The sequence below is a fragment of the Ranitomeya variabilis genome, chromosome 7 (assembly GCF_051348905.1).
Source record: "Ranitomeya variabilis isolate aRanVar5 chromosome 7, aRanVar5.hap1, whole genome shotgun sequence".
Taxonomy (NCBI): domain Eukaryota; kingdom Metazoa; phylum Chordata; class Amphibia; order Anura; family Dendrobatidae; genus Ranitomeya; species Ranitomeya variabilis.
The window spans coordinates 154,582,369-154,601,281 of NC_135238.1; the positions used below are offsets into that span (position 1 = coordinate 154,582,369).

Consider the following 18,913-nt stretch of genomic DNA (forward strand, 5'->3'; position numbering starts at 1 on the left):
AAGAGCAGTGAGACTATGGAACTCTCTGCCGTATGATGTTGTAATGAGTGAGTCATTACTTAAATTTAAGAGGGGACTGGATACCTTTCTGGAAAAGTATAATGTTACAAGGTATATATATTAGATTCCTTGATAGGGCGTTGATCCAGGGAACTAGTCTGATTGCCGTATGTGGGGTCGGAAGGAATTTTTTTCCCCATGGTGGAGCTTACTCTTACCACATGGGTTTTTTTTGCCTTCCCCTGGATCAACATGTTAGGGCATTTTAGGCTATGGGTTGAACTAGATGGACTTAAAGTCTTCCTTCAACCTTAATAACTATGTAACTATGTAACATGTAACTATGTAACTATGTACCCAAGGCTCGTTTATACAACTTGTCTGGGCCCGAGCGCCAAGCAATGAAAGAGTACATCACTGAGAGTCTCCGCAAGGGGCATATTCGGCCTTCTGGTTCACCCGTCGCAGCGGGGTTTTTCTTTGTGAAGAAAAAAGATGGTGGTTTGCGACCATGCCTCGACTTTCGGGAACTTAATAAGATTACTGTGAAAAACACGTATCCTCTTCCTCTGATTCCTGATTTATGTAATCAACTTACTGGGGTCAAATGGTTTTCTAAGCTTGACTTACGAGGGGCTTAAAACCTGATAAGGATTCGAGAGGGAGATGAATGGAAAACAGCGTTTCTGACTACCGAGGGCTTATTTGAAAATTTGGTTAAGCCCTTTGGTCTCACTAACGCCCCTGCTGTGTTCCAGAATTTCATTAATGTTGTTTTTTCTGACCTGATTGGGCGCTATGTTGTCATTTACCTGGATGACATCTTGATATACTCTGAGGACAGTCAGTCTCACTTACATCATCTTCAGACAGTTCTTGTGAGACTCAGGGAGAATCATTTATACGCTAAATTGGAGAAGTGCTCATTCTTTATGCAAGAACTGTCTTTTCTGGGATTAATTGTATCTGGGGATGGGTTCTGCATGGATCCGGGGAAGGTTCAGGCCATTTCAGATTGGGTGCAGCCTCATGACCTGAAGGGGTTGCAGCGATTTCTGGGCTTCGCTAACTATTATAGGAAGTTCATTAAAGGGTTTTTGCAGGTGATGAAACCCTTAATGGACCTTACACTCAAAGGGGCGGAGGTAAAAAATTGGTCCGAGGCTGCAAAAAATTCCTTCCAGACCCTGAAGAAATGTTTTATTTCAGCCCCTGTGTTGATACAACCCGATCCGTTGAGACCTTTTATCGTGGAGGTTGACGCATCGGAGGTAGGGGTGGGGGCAGTGTTGTCTCAGGGCCCGTCCACCCTTACTAACCTTAAACCCTGTGCCTTTTTCTCTAAAAAATTCTCTTCGGCTGAGAGAAATTATGATGTCGGCAACAGGGAATTGTTGGCAATTAAATTAGCCTTCGAAGAATGGAGGCATTTTTTGGAGGGGGCTGTTCATCCCGTTAGTCATCACTGATCACAAAAATTTGGCCTATATCGAGTCTGCTAAGAGATTGACCCCCAGACAGGCTCGGTGGGCACTTTTTTTTTCTCGGTTTCATTTTACCATTACGTTCCGACCAGGGTCTAAAAATGTAAAGGCGGATGCCTTATCCCGAAGTTTTGATTGTGTGTCCCCTCCAGAACCTCCTTCCTCCATTCTTCAACCTGGAGTGGTTGTGGCTGAAATCTCATCTGAGTTACAGAGAGAGATTTTGGAAGCACAGTCACAAGCTCCCAGGAATAAACCCCAAGGTAAACTGTTTGTACCCGATCATTTCCGTCTCACACTTCTGCAAGAATTTCATGACTCTGTGTTGAGTGCACATCCTGGGATTGCAGCTACCCGGGGGGCAGTAGCTAGGAATTTTTGGTGGCCTTCTATGGGTACTGATATTAAAAAATTTGTGAATACTTGTGGGGTGTGTGCTCGCTCTAAGAGCTCTCTGATCCGGCCGGCCGGGGAATTGGTACCTTTGCCAATTCCGGATAAACCTTGGACACACCTGTCCTTGGATTTTATCACTAATCTTCCTCCTTCAAAGGGTAAAGGCCCCGTCTCACACAGCGACGCTGCAGCGATACAGACAACGATGCTGATCGCTGCAGCGTCGCTGTGTGGTCGCTGTGTGGTCGCTGGGGAGCTGTCACACAGACAGCTCTCTCCAGCGACCAACGGTCAGGGGAACGACTTCGGCATCGTTGAAACTGTCTTCAACGATGCCGAAGTCCCCCTGCAGCACCCGGGTAACCAGGGTAAACATCGGGTTACTAAGCGCAGGGCCGCGCTTAGTAACCCGATGTTTACCCTGGTTACCAGCGTAAATGTAAAAAAAAACAAACAGTACATACTCACCATCTGTTGCCCGTCAGGTCCCTTGGCGTCTGCTTCCTGCTCTGACTGAGCCGCCGTACAGTGAGAGCAGAGCGCAGCGGTGACGTCACTGCTGTGCTCTCACTTTGCGGCGCTCAGTCAGAGCAGGAAGCAGACGGCAAGGGACCAGACGGGCAACAGATGGTGAGTATGTACTGTTTTTTTTTTTTTTACATTTACGCTGGTAACCAGGGTAAACATCGGGTTACTAAGCGCGGCCCTGCGCTTAGTAACCCGATGTTTACCCTGGTTACCAATGAAGACATCGCTGGATCGGTGTCACACACACCGATTCAGCGATGTCAGCGGGACCTCAACGACCAAAAAAAGGTCCAGGCCATTCTGACACGACCAGCGATCTCGCAGCAGGGGCCTGATCGCTGGTACGTGTCACACATAGCGAGATCGCTACTGAGGTCGCTGTTGCGTCACAAAACTTGTGACTCAGCAGCGATCTCGCTAGCGATCTCGCTATGTGAGACGGGGCCTTAACTCTGTAGTCTGGGTAGTGGTTGATAGGTTTTCTAAACAAGCCCACTTTGTGCCGTTATCTGCTTTGACTTCTGCTGAAACCTTAGCTCGTTTGTTCATTCAGCATATAGTTCGGTTGCATGGGGTCCCTGTGAATGTGGTGTCTGACAGGGGTGTGCAATTTGTGGCTAGATTTTTGAGGGCTTTTTGTAAGAAGTTGGGGGTTACGTTGTCTTTCTCCTCTCCTTATCACCCAGAATCTAATGGTCAGACTGAACGCACCAACCAGTCGTTGGAACAAATTTTAAGGTGTCTTGCCTCTTCCAGACAGGAGGACTGGTGTGAGGTATTACCCATGGCAGAATTTGCGTTCAACTGTCGTATTAATCAGTCTACTGGCAAATCTCCTTTTCAGGTCAATTATGGATTTGTTCCACAATTTGGAGAATTTTCTCGCATGGATTCTGGTTGCCCTGGTGCTGAGGGTCTGGTACTACAATTAAGAACCCTTTGGAGGGAGGTTCAGGGTAATATCTCCAAAGCTCAAAGGAGGTACAAACATTTTGCAGACAGGAGGAGGGGGTCAGCTCCTACACTGCAGTGGGGGAGAAGGTGTGGTTGTCTACCCGTAACATCAAACTTAAGGTACCCTCTGTGAAGTTGGGCCCCAGGTTTATAGGTCCATACAAGATATTAGAGGTGATCAACCCGGTGGCCTATAGATTACAGTTGCCCGCCTCCTTCAAAATATCAAATGTCTTTCACAGGTCCCTATTAAAACCTGTGGGGACGGTTAGAGAAGATTCCTCATCCAATGTTCCGCCTGTGTTGGTAGAGGGTCAACCGGAGTATGAGGTAGGGCGCATCATTGATTCACGGTGGATGCGTTGAAGGCTTCAGTACTTAATACATTGGAAGGGATATTCTATTGAGGATCGGTCATGGGTTCCGGCCAGTTCTGTGCATGCTGATCGACTGGTGCGGGCTTTTCATGCCAGATACCCTGAGAAGCCTGGGGGTCCAGTGGCCCCCCGTTAAGGGGGGGGGGGGGTACTGTCATGGTTAGGACAAGGTTGTCATGTGCTCTCAAGGGTTAATGTTCTTAGCCTCTCTTTCAAGATGGGAGGGCTATTTATACTCGCTCCTAACCTGGTATCCTTGTCAGCTATAGGTTTTTCTGCAGTCTGTATGCTTGACCTCTGCAGTGTGTGCTGCTTGCTTTGTGTCTTTCTGTCACCTGCTTTATTCATTTTCCTGGATTTCTGACCCCTGGCTTGGCTTCGGACTATTCTCTGACTCTCCCTGTTGGTATCTTGTTATCTCCTGGCTTAGACCTCGGCTTGTTCCACTATTCTTTTATGCTTGCCCCTTCTCTGTTTCCCCAGTATCTGGCTCCGCCCCCTACTCTGTCACATGATCGTAGGTCCTATTGCTTTACCTGATCACTATGTTTCATGTGAAAGGTCCCATTGCTGTTCATGTTAGTTACCCGGTTTATGACCTATCTCTGTTGCTGCTGGATGCAGTTTCCCCTGCAGCATTATTACCTGGGTATCGTGACACGAACCCAGATTCCTGAAGACTTGACCATATCTGAAAGACCGATTAGTGACATTGATACCGCAACAGGAGAGAACGCGAACCCAGATTTTCCTAGGCCAGGAGGTGTTCGCTATCGACTGATGCCTTGCAACTTACTATGAGAATAAACCTCGGAGAACCGAAAAATGTATATAGTTCCTTTTAAAACTGTTCCTGTCTTTGCTGCTTTAAAACCCGTAGAGGTTAGTGAGTCCTCTAGAGAGCCATAGATAGATGGTCAATAGACTTTGCATTTAAGGAAAATGTTAAATTATTGTTGTAAGATAGCACCTAGTAGATAGAATACCTGTATGGGTAATTGTGTTTCATAGATAGCTAGTAGATATTTGCAAATCTGCCTTTTGCACAATGTAAATATGTTCTTGTTTTGCAACGTTCAAGTGTTCTCACCTCCCATAAAGGGAAGCACTGTTAAATTAATTTGTTTTATAGCATTCCAAAAATTTTGCACGTCTTTTAATAACCTGTAATTGTTGTTTTCTTTTCCCAGTCCCGGAGTACTGGATTTAACGGGGGGGGGGGGGGGGGGGGAGTGCAGCGCCCCAGAGTCCTGGTCGTTGCAGTAATGTCATTCTTCCACCAGGGAGAGTGATTTTATGTCTGATGGCACTAAAGGAGTTCACCTTACCAGGTATCACAAGTCACACACTACACTTCACACGCCAGTCCACCAGGGAGAGCCTTGCTCCTATCTATTAGGGCACTCCTCACAGTAGGGTAAAACTGGTGGGTTGGATAGGAAGTTAGTCAGAAGCAGGCTGGGCTCTGCCCAGGTAACATCTAGTGAGAAGCTGACTGGGCTCGGCCCAGGCAACACCTGTCAGGCAGACAGGGGAAAAGGAGGAACATCTGAGCTGCAGACAGAGGGTTCCTGTCAGGGGTGGGATCCTGACAGAGGCCTAGCACGAGACAGAAAGACACGGAGCTGCGCCTGCCCCACGTGCGGCAGCATCCTAAGAAAGGAAAAGAAAGGAATTGTATTGTGGAGAGCGAGAAACGAAGTCACAGCACAAGGAGACAACACCAGAAGGAGTTCTGTCCTGTAGAGGCTGCCTCCTTCTGAGGCGCGTATCCGGTGGCCGGAACACCGAGGGAGTAATTGACTCTATGCTTTACTTCAGAGACTGGCAGGACAGTCAATTCCAAGTTGGCTGCCCGACCTTAATACCCAAGAAGACACGGTGGTAATTGTGGGGGTCGGGGCGTCTCTAGGGTCCCTATAAACAAGCCCCAGGCTATCCCAGTCATACGGGTTGTCCTATCCATACCATCAGGGGGACAGAAAGGAAGAAATAACATCAAGAACATCTACAAAGGTTGTGAGGACTATCCTGTGGTGCTCAGCATGGAGGTACTACAACACACAGGCGCTAGTAGGAAGGCTACTGATTTCCACCTGGATAAGGGAACTCTGGATATGCCTTCGGACCGGCCGGACTCTGCCTGCCCTGTGATCAGTGCTCTGGACTGTGGATGCTGAAGTCTTCAGTAAAGGTAAAGAGACTGCAACCTTTGTGTCCTCGTTATTCACTGCGTCTTACATCGTCCACCATCACCATCTACACTCCTGGGAAGCCCTGGGGATACACTTCACCTGTGGGAAGGTACACCATCTAGCTGCCATTCCATCACCCCAGCGGGCCCCTAAGCAGCGTCGGTCACTCTGACCGAATACCACAGGTGGCGTCACGAACATTTTCCCATATATATAAACTCTTTTGCTGGACGTCTCTCAAAGGGCCACGGACTGGGTCGGGCCACCGTGACATCCCCATTGAGAACCGAAGGACATGGTACCGAGTACCCCATTGCCCTTACGTGGGGGCGATCCAAATACATTTGTTTATTGCATCAAGACTTTTTGACTTTTTCAGGAACTTATTTTTAAACAAAATACAATAAAATAAAACTATTTTACTAAATTGTAAAATGTTCTTATTAAAATTATAACATTTGTGTTGTTGGGGTCAATTTCGACCCAGGTCTAATATAAGAGTAAAAAAACAATAATAAGTCCCAAAACTGAACTCATAAACACAATATAAACCAACAGCCCACAGCCAGCTCTACCTCCAACAACTTGAGTTAGGGACATGTCCAGGCATGTATGGCCAAATCAGCTTAGAGTTGGTACTTTGCAGTGTATACATCTCCAGTTTACACATGCAACAATGAGAAGATTTAATGTAAGCCAAATTCTGGATTATATCTTAGATGATAATGAATCAGAGGACACACAGCTGCAAACTGATACAGATGAACAGGTTTCTGAGGAGGAAGATGATGTGGAGTATCAACCGGAAGACACAGACAGTTCTGATCAGTCTGATGAGGAGGTCACTGGTGCTGAAGCTGCTCCCGCTGAAAGATTTAAATCCAAAAGTGGCAAGATCATTTGGAAATCAGTACCTCCAGATGTACATGGCAGGGCAGATGCTGCAAATGTCATAAAAATGACCCCTGGGATCACAAGGTTTGCTGTGACAAGAGTAAGTGACATCAAGACAAGTTTTGATCTGTTTATGCCATTGTCAATAAAAAAAAGTCATTATTGCTATGACAAACCTTGAAGGAAAAAAAGTCCATGGCAACATGTGGAATGACCTTCATGATGATGTCCTGGATGCCTACATTGGTGTTCTTCTCCTTGCTGGAGTGTACAAATCCTGCAGTGAGGCCACTGATAGTCTCTGGGATGCATCGACAGGCAGGAATATTTTCTGGGCAACAATGTCACTTCAAAAGTTTCAAATGATATCAAGAGTCCTCAGATTTGACAACAGAGACACCAGAACAAAATCTGACAAACTTGTTCCCATCGGGGATGTTTGGGAGAAATGGGTGCAGCTCCTTCTACTGATGTTCAACCCAGGGCCAGGGGTGACAGTAGACGAACGTTTTCTCCCTTTCCGCGGAAACAGCCCCTCTTGGCATTACATGCCAAGTAAGCCAGGCAAATACGGCATAAAAATCTGGGCAGTCTGTGATGCAAAAACTAGCTATGCATGGAATCTACCGATTTACACAGGCAAGTCTGCAAGCGGCATCCCTGAAAAAAACAAGGAAAACGAGTAGTCCTCGATATGACTACTGGACTGCAGGGTCACAACATTACTTGTGACAATTTTTTTACCAGCTATGACCTTGGACAAGAACTTCTCATGACTGAGGAAAATCACCATGGTGGGCACAGTGAAAAAAAAACCTGAGCTGCCCACTGAATTGTTGCAGATGAAGGACAGGGCTCCACTTTCCTCAAAGTTTGTTTTTACAGACACCATCATACTGCCCAAAAAAACGACGGAATGTGGTACTGATGTCCACACTTCACAAAGATGCAGCTGTGTCATCAGGAAGTGACAAAAAGCCCAGAATCATCCTGGACTATAACAAAAACAAAGGAGGAGTGGACAACCTGGACAAGCTGACTGCCACCTACACTTGCCAGCGAATGACTAGGAGATGGCCAATGGTTGTATTTTACAACATCCTTGATGTGTCAGCATGCAATTCATTTGTGTTGTAGACCCACATTCACCAAGGATGGAATTCAAAGAAAAAAAACAAGCGGAGGATGTTTCTTGAGGAACTAGGAAGATTTCTTGTCAAGGCGCACATTGACCAAAGGGAGCGAGTGCCCCGAGACCCAGCCGCTACAGCCTTGGTCCGACAACTCCAGAGCTCAACAAGTGCTTCGTCCACACCCACAGCAACACAAAGAGCATCATCACCAGCATCCTCCTCAACCAGTCCTACCTCAACATCAACCACAACAGCCCCAACCCCAGTGAGACCACCTGATTCTAAAAGAAAGAGGTGTCAGGTCTGTCCTAGCAATAAGGACAGAAAGACAAACACATCGTGCTTCGCCTGCAAAAAATACCTCTGCAAAGAACACACAAAAAGTGTAACTTTTTGCCACACATGCATCTAAATACTAATGCATCTAAAAACTAGTACTTGATTTCTGTTGATTTGATTTTCTTCATTGATTGTTGTTTGATTGTTTGACATAGAAAAGCTACTTTTTATTATTATTGCTATTAATGTTAATATAATTTTCATATTTTATTTGTTCTATAAAAAAAGTTCTATAAAAAAGTTCTATAAAGTTCTATAAAAAAAAAAATCTGTTTTTTGACTTTTTCATAAAGTAGTTAGATATGGCTCAAAATTGACCCATAACACCATAGATGTTACTAGAGTTAATAATATAAAATATATATATGTATATTTTTTTTACATTTAAGAAATGTGTTCTAAAACCCTTCAGTAATAGTCAGGTAATATAACAAACTTTTTAAAGTTTATATTATTCTCTTGAGGTTCATTTGACGATATTTTTATATTGAAAATGAAGGGTATGCTCTCAAATGAAAGGCCCAGGGGGCCGCAACAAAAGTATTAAAATCAATCCTTCCATGGATGAGAAACCCTAACAAGGTAATTAAGAGGTAAGAAACAAATTGGATCATAAATAACTGTTTTTAGGGTATCCTAGGGGTGATTTAAGACACGGGTCAAAATCAACCTGTTAATATAAGAAAGAGTAACAGAAAGCTAACGAGTGCAATGTGATTTTTTTTTTATTGCATTGCACTCGGCCGTTTAAAACGCCAGTGTGACGCCGGCCTTAATCAGGATCTCTGTAAATGATGGCAGCTGCGCACTGATTAACATAAGGTTAAATGTGATGGGCTAATTTTGAACACAACCACATCCCCAATTATAAGAGGGTGTTTACATCAAAAGAGGGTTTACCCCCTCAAAATGATTTCAGGATATTTTTCAATGTATTTGCACAGATGGTGACATTAAAGGTGGAAAGAGTTCTGAAAGAAGTTTTCTTGGTAAGATTTTATTCGTGACAAAAAACTGGAATTTTAAAAGGGGTGTGAAGACTTTTTATATCTATATATATATATATATATATATCTATATATATATATATATATATATATATATATATATATATATATATATATATATATATATATATATATATTACTAGATGTACTGTGCATAGACTATGTATCGCTAGTAAATATTGTTTACTAGTTTGTGTTTTTTTTAAAGTGTTATATTAAAAAAAAAACCCTGAAAATAGTTTCACCTCTGTATCCAGTTAATATGTCAGACCATTTTCCCTTCCAAACATGACCCTTTTTGGTTTTTCATACGCAGTTAAAAAATTTTTTTTTTAAAAAAAGCATTTTTTTAAAGCCATGTCCTGTATGCCTCACTACTAGGGTTGAGCGACTTTTATTTTTATAGGATCGGGTCGGGTTTCACGAAACCCGACTTTCTCAAAAGTCGGGTCGAGTGAAATCGGCCGATCCTATAAAAAAGTCGGGGTCGGGGTCGGCCGAAACGCGAAACCCAATGCAGTGTTCTTTCCGGCAGCCTTTCTTCTTAAGAATGAGCGCGTTCAGGGCCTTAGATGACGTCACGGCTTTGTGATTGGTCGCGGCCGCCCATGTGACCGCTCAGCGACCAATCACAAGCCGTGACGTAATTCTCATGGCCTAAATTCCTAGAATGAGGAATTTAGGACCTGAGAGAATTACGTCACGGCTTGTGATTGGTCGCTGAGCGGTCACGTGGGCCGCCGCGACCAATCACAAAGCCATGACGTCTTCTAAGGCCCTGAACGCGCTCATTCTTAGGAACGGAAGATGCCGATTACTACCAGGGCTCGTCGGAGAGGTGAGTATATCAATATTTTTTATTTTAATTCTTTATTTTACACTTAAATGTGGATTCCGATACCGATTTCCGATATCGCAAACATATCGGAACTCGGTATCGGAATTCCGATACCAGATTCAGAAGATCGCCGACCTCATGGCCGACCCCACACAGGGGTCGGGTCGGGTTTCATGAAACCCGACTTTGCCAAAAGTCGGCGACTTCTGAAAATGGTCGACCCGTTTCGCTCAACCCTACTCACTACTATGCACCTGGGGTGTATAAAGCAATGATACATGCGCAATATTTGCAGCAGCTGGGTAGTGACTACAGTGGCAGAGGAGATGTCATGGAGGGCGGACACCAGACACCTCGACTCTTCTGGGCAGTGAATGCACAACTGATTCTTCAGAAGTCATTTTAAAAATTTACTTTATTGCTTTTGCTGCATTTAAAAAATCAAATAAACAAATAAACATGGACGTGTTTGGAATGATTGTCAGTTCACCTATTAATGCATGGGGCCAAGAAAACTGATAAAATGACCCGACAAGTTCCGTTTAGATTTTTTCTCTAAGTTCATCTGTGTATCCAGAAAATCATCAGATATTTTCCATTGCATTTGAAATACATCTAATGACTCTTAGCAATATGCAAATAAACTAACTATAACCTGAAACGTTATGTGTTATATGCACGTTTGCAGGTATTTTTTATTGCACTAATTCATCTAGTGTAAATAAATACAAATACGAAATCTTGAAAATTGCCTTGATAAAAAATCTGCAGTTTTTGTCTACAGCTCCTATACAGATCTAACATAACTGTAGATTATTGATAAGTAGTAAGTAGTGGACAAATAATAGTAAAACTGCACTTTTAGACTACACAGCGTTTGGTTAAAGCCTGTTGTCACGTTTACTCTTAAATGTACCAAAGAGCTGAAGACATAGTATGATAGAATATATTTTTATATATAGGCTATTTGCAAAGTGTTTAAATGCACTGGAAGGATAAAATAATTGTTGTAGATTTGTACATTAACAAGAGGATCTAGTTTGTGTGCGGTTTATACAAATCATAAATAAATCTTAAAAATGTTAAACTAATCAATGATTTTGCCCATATTAATACTGTTCTGTCTCTTTCAGTGTAGTTTAAAGTGAATCTGTAACCACACTTGATAATACAAACTGCATACATTATGAAATAAATCATTTATACGTACCTGATCAGACTGGCGTACTTACTTGGAAAAACCATAACATTTAAATTGGATTCTACAGTCAGTACGCCAGTCTCAACAGGTCTAAGACATCTATTTATTGATGCGTACAGTTTAGGATGAACCCAGCAGGCTGTAACTCATCGTTTTGGCAATAGCTAAAGAATATTGAAATAAAGTTGTAACAGAAGACTGAACATCAGAACCTTGGTGTAATTTATCTTCTGTTTCTTTCCGTAATAGGAAACCATGGGAAACCATATGGTATAGTTGTATGGCATTATAGTTTCATGTACCGCAATCCTTTACAAGCTGTGCAATGGGTAGCTGCACCATCTATAGCTGCTTGAAAGTAGTTGTAAAGGGAGACAGCCCTAAATTTCCTTTACGTTAGTTTTTGTATATTTTCTTCATTGTGTTCGTGTATAATCTGTTTAAAAACTTGACTACCCCGACCTTCTCATTCCTACCAGAGAGGTGGCCAGATCCACCCTGGGAACAAATCCCAGAAATATTGCTCTTGCACATTATTGCTAGAAGGCGCCTACGATCATCATCCATAGTAGGAGAACATTGATGCAGCCATAAGACATATTCCTTCAAGTGTGAAGTGGATAAAGCCCTGGGAAGAACGTTGGGGCTCCACTTAAATCTATCATTAAAAAAAAAGAATAAAATACTTTTGAGTATTTCAGTGGACCGATAAAGCTAGGTATTTCCTTTTAGAACCTGAGTATGGGTCAGGACCCTTGACACAGGGTTAACTTGAAGAAACTTTATTGAAGCAGGTAAAGTAGTAGTTACAGTTTCTCAATGAGCCAGCGTCATACACAGACCGGGCCCGTATGTGGGTTTTGGAGACTCACTTTTCCAAGGTCTGCCGATGTTTGCCACAGTCTTTCCTTGTCTCAGACGATTATGGAGGCTTATTATTTTATTATTATTATTATTAGGCTTCTTTTTGTCCTTTATAATTTAATCATGGAACAAAGCTGCAAACACTTTTCTTTGTAGAGCCACACTGTACTGTACTTGCCAGCCTGTCACTTCTAGTGCTTTCATCAGACTTCTGCAGTATCAGTTGCAAGTCCAGACATGTCTCAACATGCACAGAAAAGTTCATCTCTCGAAAACTGACATAACATGTTGAGGTAGATAACTTACAGAACACCACTCATTTGGTATTACTAAGTGAGGGCTAGAGTTGCCCTGAGATAGTCACCAGGGAGTTGTCTGCAGCCACCTGCTGTTCCATATCCACTTTACAGATTTATCTTTGTCCTGAAAGGCTCAATTTGGCAGCAGTCCTAGACAGGACTCTCAACATCCTTTGCTTAATGGCATTTCTGAAAGTACTTTTTTTTTTTTAGCCATGGAGTGATTAAAAATGGAGGCTTACCTTCGTGGATCTAGCACAGACTGCTCCGAAAGTGGTGTAAGCCTCGTTTGGGAGTCCACCGCCGCAGTAGTCAGGTAAGTAAAAGAGCACATCATCGGAAAAATGTCATGTGCAGAGCTGCTCGGACTTCTGAATGGGGCAGACACCACTTCCAGAGAGGCCTTTGCTGGATCTGCAGGTACATCAGAATGGGAGTATACCTCTGTTTATTTTTTTTAATGGCTAAAAAAAATCTGCTTTACTGAACGATAACCTCTTGAACTGTCAATAATAATAATAATAATAATTTTATTTATATAGCGCCAACATATTCCGCAGCACTTTACAACTTATAGAGGGGACTTGTACAGACAATAGACATTACATCATAACAGAAATCACAGTTCAAAACAGATACCAGGAGGAATGAGGGCCCTGCTCGCAAGCTTACAAACTATGAGGAAAAGGGGAGACACGAGAGGTGGATGGTAATAATTGCTTTAGTTATTTGGACCAGCCATAGTGTAAGGCTCGGGTGTTCATGTAAAGCTGCATGAACCAGTTAACAGCCTAAGTATGTAGCAGTACAGACACAGAGGGCTATTAACTGCATAAAGTGTATGAGAACATGATGCGAGGAACCTGATTGTGTTTTGTTTTTTTGTTTTTTTTATTAGGCCACACAGGGATAGTTAGGTTAATGTGTTGAGGCAGTAGGCCAGTCTGAACAAATGCGTTTTTAGGGCACGCTTAAAACTGTGGGGATTGGGGATTAATCGTATTAACCTAGGTAGTGCATTCCAAAGAATCGGCGCAGCACGTGTAAAGTCTTGGAGACGGGAATGGGAGGTTCTGATTATTGAGGATGCTAACCTGAGGTCATTAGTGGAGCGGAGGGCACGGGTAGGGTGGTAGACTGAGACCAGAGAGGAGATGTAGGGTGGTGCTGAGCCATGGAGTGCTTTGTGGATGAGGGTAGTAGTTTTGTACTGGATTCTGGAGTGGATGGGTAGCCAGTGTAATGACTGGCACAAGGTAGAGGCATCGGTGTAACGGTTGGTGAGGAATATGATCCTGGCAGCAGCATTCAGGATAGATTGGAGCGGGGAGAGTTTGGTAAGAGGGAGGCCGATTAGTAGAGAGTTACAATAGTCCAGACGAGAATGAATAAGTGAGACAGTAAGAGTTTTTGCAGAGTCGAAAGTAAGAAAAGGGCAAATTCTAGAAATATTTTTGAGATGCAGATAAGAAGAGCGAGCCAGTGATCGGATGTGGGGGGTGAATGAAAGCTCGGAATCAAGGATGACCCCGAGGCAGCGGGCATGTTGCTTGGGAGTAATGGTGGAACCGCACACGGAGATGGCAATGTCAGGCAAAGGTAGGTTAGTAGAGGGAGAGAAAACGAGGAGTTCAGTTTTTGACAGGTTCAGTTTCAGATAGAGGGAGGACATGATGTTAGAGACAGCGGTAAGACAATCACTGGTGTTTTCTAAGAAGGTCGGAGTGAAAGCAGGAGAAGAGGTGTATAATTGGGTGTCGTCAGCATAGAGATGGTACTGGAAACCAAATCTACTGATTGTTTGTCCAATAGGGGCAGTATACAAAGAGAAGAGGAGGGGGCCTAGGACTGATCCTTGAGGAACCCCAACAGTAAGGGGAAGGGGAGAGGAGGAGGAACCAGCAAAACATACAGTGAAGGATCGGTCAGAGAGATTGGAGGAGAACCAAGAGAGAACGGTGTCCTTGATGCCGATGGAGCGGAGCATAGTGAGGAGGAGCTGATGATCCACAGTGTCGAATGCTGCGGAAAGATCCAAGAGAATTAGCATGGAGTAGTGACCATTAGATTTAGCTGTTAGTAGGTCATTAGAGACTTTAGTGAGGGCAGTTTCAGTAGAGTGTAAAGAGCGGAAGCCAGATTGAAGAGGGTCGAGAAGAGAGTTATCTGAGAGATAGCGGGTAAGACGGGAGTGGACCAGGCGTTCCACGAGTTTAGAGATGAAGGGAAGATTAGAGACAGGTCTATAATTAGTGGCACAGTTTTGGTCGAGGGAGGGTTTTTTAAGTAATGGATGTATGATGGCATGCTTAAATGAGGAGGGAAAAATACCGGAAGTGAGGGAAAGGTTGAATATTTTTGTTATGTGAGAGGTGACAGCTGGGGAAAGGGACTGGAGGAGATGTGACAGAATGGGGTCACTGGTGCAAGTGGTCGGGCGAGAAGATGCAAGGAGCCTGCTTACTTCTTCTTCTGTAACTGGTTCAAAGTCAGAGAGTGAACTAGATGCAGTGGGGGAGGGAGGACAGTGCCTGGTATGAAGAGATTGGGAGATGATTTCCTGTCGAATGTGGTCAATTTTTTCTTTGAAGTAATTGGCCAGATCGTCAGCGCGGAGATCTGTGGTTGGGGCCTGCTATCTTGGGTTGAGTAGGGACTGGAAAGTGTCGAAGAGACGTTTAGGGTTATTGGACAGCGAGGTGATGAGGGTGTTGAAATAGGTTTGTTTGGAGAGGTGAAGGGCAGAGTTGTATGTTTTTAGCATGAACTTATAATGGATGAAATCTTCGGGTAGATTAGATTTTCTCCACAGACGTTCGGCGCACCTGAGCACCGCTGCAGGAAACGTGTTTGCAGCGTGTGCCACGGTTGTCGCCGTCTGTGTCGAGTTGCTCTATGTATAGGAGGAGCAGCTTCATCCAGGGCACTTTGCAGGGTTTCATTGTAATGCTTCAGAGCAGAATCAGGACATGAGATAGAGGAGATTGGGGCCAATGAGGACTGCAAGTTCTTCATAAGTTTCTGGGTGTTAATGGCCTGTATGTTTCTATAAGTGTGGAAAGTGGGGGTGACCTGAGCGGGATGGCAGTTCTTGATAGAGAATGAAAGAAGGTTATAGTCAGAGAGCGGGAGAGGAGAGTTTGTGAAATCATCCACTGAGCAAAGCCGGGAGAAGACCAAGTCAAGGGAGTTTCCATCTTCATGCATTGGAGAGTTAGTATGCTGCGAGAGGCCGAAAGAGGAGGTTAGAGATAAAAGGTGAGAAGCAGATGGGGAGAGGGGAGAAGCAATGGGGATGTTGAAATCACCCATGATAAGGGTGGGGGTGTCACAGGAGAGAAAGTGTGGAAGCCAGGTGGCAAAATGATCCAGGAACTGATGAGAGGGGCCAGGAGGACGATACACCACTGCCACTCGCATGGAGAAGGGGACGTAGAGTCTGACAGCATGGACCTCAAAGGAAGGGAATACAAGTGAGGGTACTTGGGGGATAACTTGGAAGATACATTTGGGTGAAAGGAGCAGACCAACGCCTCCACCTGCTCTGTTGTCTGATCTTGGGATATGAGAATAGTGTAGTCCACCATATGAGAGAGCAGCAGCAGCGGTGGTGTCTGACTGCTGGATCCAGGTTTCAGTAAGAGCCAGGAGATTAAGAGAATTAGAAAGGAAGAAGTCATGAATGAGGGAGAGTTTATTACACACAGAGCGAGAATTCAGCTCTGAGAAAGGCAGCTTTTGACCATGAGTTGCAGTAGAAAGAGCATTTTATACCCTGGATCTGCCTTGAGTAACCATAGCCAAGCATCCATACTCACAGCACACACAATAATGATTAGTCATTTAACCATTACCGAGCTGTTGGGCGCAGTCGGACAGTTGTATAAATCGCACCAAGATCAGAACGCTGTTCACGGACTGTCGGGCAGCTCTCCCGACCCAAGCATGACAGCTTCATGCATTTCTATGCAGCTGTCACACTCAGGTCGGGAGAGCCACCAGCCAGTCCTTGCATTTTGGTCTGATCTCGGTCTGTTTTATATGGCAGTTTGACTGCACCCATTGCCTGATATGTTAACAGAGCCATAGTTAGGCTTTCTGTGCAAAGTGACCCGACCCATGACTTAATGATATGCATACATGACTGTTTAAAGGGCCAGCCTCATACAGATATGTTTTTTAAGGCTACTTTGACACATCAGGTTTTTACCGTCAGGCTTAATCCGGTGAATTTTGAAAAAAAAAATGGATCCCTCGTAAATTGTGAAAAACTGATGCGATGGATCCGGTTTTTAGCCAGATCCGACTAGCTGATCTGGCTAATTGGATTCTGGGGAAGAGAGAGAGATCTGGCGCCATAGGGTTCCATTATAGCAAACGATGGACGGTGACGGATCCATTGCTGTTCGTTTTTTCAACGGACACAAAAAACTTTTGCCGGACTGTTTTTTTCAAAACTCGCCGAAAAATGAGAGAGAGAGAGAGAGAGAGAGAGAGAGAGAGAGAGAGAAAGAGACCCCAGAATGGAAAATGCATGCTTAGTTTAAAAAAATTGAATCCGTCGCCAGATTCCATCATTTGACGGATCCAGCACCCAGGGCCGGTTTTAGACAAAGTGAGGCCCTAGGCAAAAAATTAAAGTGGGGGCCCCAAATGATAACATTGCACTATGGCCCCCATATTTAGGGGCCTTATATCGGCCAACGGGTCTGCCACTATTAGCTGTATGCAGGGTCACTGCTGGCACTTTGAAAAGCAGCTTTTCGCCATGTTCATATGCAGAATTTTTGCAGCTCTTTCTTCTGCAAATAATAAGTTTACAGCATTTTACAGCACAAGCAAAAACTGAGATTTTCAGAAATCTCCTGCACACCCTTTTATTTTCCGTTGACTGAATTTCACAACTGCAGCGTTTTTTAAATCTTCAGCGTGTCACTTCTTTCAGCAATTTTTTTCACCCGTAGAAAGCACGAAAAAAGTTTAAAAAATGCTGCAAATGTTGCAACGTTGTTTTTTGCTGCGTTTTTGGTGAATAAAACTAACTTTATTAAACATGTACTGTAGACAAAATGCATACTGTAAAAAACAAACGGCAAAAGCTCTAAGGGGGTGTGTCCACAATCAGTAAACGCTGCGGGTCGGCTGCTGTGTACTTGTGCAGCGTCCAACCCGCAGCGGCCAGATGTTACAGTATAGCGGATGGGATTTCAAGAAATTCCATCTCTGCTATGCGTGCACTATCACCTGCACCTCACCTGCGGAGACGGACATGGGGCGCGTCTGTCCGGATCCTCTGCACATACCCTAAAAAATGGGTGTTTTCAAAGCACTGTTTTTACTGCCAAGAGAGCAGGCTTTGGCTGCAAAAAAAAAAAAAATGCACCAAAAACGATGATTCCTATGCACACCTGTACTATATGTGTATGGTTTACCCTTATTATTTCACGTGGGAATTCATTTATTTCTATATAATAAATGCCCTGATTCAGCAGACAATATTCCTGTCTTGTGTCATCCAGACAGCAGTGACAGCAGGTCGCCCTGTCAGATTACAAGCAGTGATTTAGTGACTGGTCAGAGCCTATGCCAATCCCTGCTGTATGTGACTGTGAAACCTGATCCTACAGCAAACAGCACAGAGCTCCGGACCACATGAGTAAATCACAGCACTGAGGGGGTCTCAAGGGGGGGTTTGGAGAGGCATTCCAGAACAACAGAGCAATGCACAGCACTGCTGTACACCCTCTGGGCACTTCATACAGGGGCTGCAGAGGCAGGGGGCCCCCTTTCTAGGTGGGGGCCCCAGGCGTCTGCCTGGTCTGCCTGTGCCAAACGCCGGCACTGCCAGCACCAAACATCATGAAACGTGAGGCCATCCGTCGCAATCCGTCGCTAATACAAGTCTATGAGAAAAAAACGGATCCGGCGGCAACTTTTGCCGATCGTTTTTTTTTAAACTCGCCGGATAGTGCCTGACTGCAAAAAACTGATGTGTGAAAGGGGCCTGATTTTTTTCAAGTAAAAAAATGACAGAATTCTGTGCTTTTTGTTCTGTTAAAATGACAGAAAAATGGAAACCAAATGGACCCCACTAAAGGCAATTGGGTCAGCCTACCGCTGTTTGTATCCATCATAGGACAAATGTTTTTCTTGCTGGAGTTCCATACTTTTTGTTCCTGTAATGGCGTTCAGAAAAAGGAAGTGTGAAATGCAGTGTAAGCCTAGAATAAAAATAATAGCAGCTGTATAACCACAGTGTGACATTTCGTGACTCAGGCGGACAGTCACTTCACTGGATCAACTCAATTCAACTCAACTGTGGTGATGATTTTTGGCCGTCCCTCTTACATATCTATTGTTAGTTTTGATTCCACTACAGTCACTAGTTGCCATGGGTCCTTATC

General features: G+C 44.1%; 1 protein-coding gene across 1 annotated transcript in view; it reads left to right on the top strand.

The window, feature by feature from the left end:
• Positions 1 to 18,913, top strand: part of MPP4 (MAGUK p55 scaffold protein 4) — a 136,770-nt gene that overhangs the window by 65,358 nt on the left and 52,499 nt on the right. The gene's annotated exons all lie outside the window — the stretch shown is intronic.